This window comes from Octopus bimaculoides, chromosome 11, assembly GCF_001194135.2.
Source record: "Octopus bimaculoides isolate UCB-OBI-ISO-001 chromosome 11, ASM119413v2, whole genome shotgun sequence".
In the NCBI taxonomy this organism is placed as follows: Eukaryota; Metazoa; Mollusca; class Cephalopoda; order Octopoda; family Octopodidae; genus Octopus; species Octopus bimaculoides.
The window spans coordinates 4,013,931-4,014,688 of NC_068991.1; positions in this window are offsets into that span (position 1 = coordinate 4,013,931).

A 758-nucleotide genomic window follows, 5' to 3' on the forward strand; every position below is an offset into this window, starting at 1 on the left:
AGAGAGAGAGAGAGAGAGAGAGAGAGAGAGGAGACATAGAGACAGAGGAGAGAGAGAAAGAACCTAGTGACGGACGAAATGCCGCTAAGCAAGTTGGCCGGCGCGCTAACGACTCTGCCAGCTCGCCGCCTTAATAATACTACTAATAATTATAATAATAATAATGATGATGATGATAATAATAATAGAATTACAGAACTTAGAAGAATAATCGAATTTTTACTAAGAAATGTAATGCAACAAAAGATATTTGATAAATCATAAAATGATAAGATAGATTCTCAAAAGATAGAATTATTTCGTAGAAAACACAATTTCTAGGAATAGCAAAGATAAAAAAATATAGTTATTCTTCTGAGAATTAAATGGAATAAATTACAACTAAATGTTATCTATTCAAACTAAATCAGTAGAAGTCCTTTAAATAACTCTTGTAGTATCGGAATGGATAGAAAACAAATTGAATGCTGTTATTCTTTATATTTATAGAGAGGAAATTGGGTAATTCATAAAATGGTAATTCCTAAGTTATTATATTTGTGATTTACAAGTGAGATATTACAGGGCCATTGTGGCGTTTCTAACAGAGTGAACTCAAAACTTGAGAGAGGGTCCTAAATGTATTTACTAATGTATAACAAAACAATTGATATATGCTGGCATGCATACACGTATATATACGTACATACATAGATTCATAAATGCAAATATACACGTACATATATATATATATATATATATATATATATATATATATA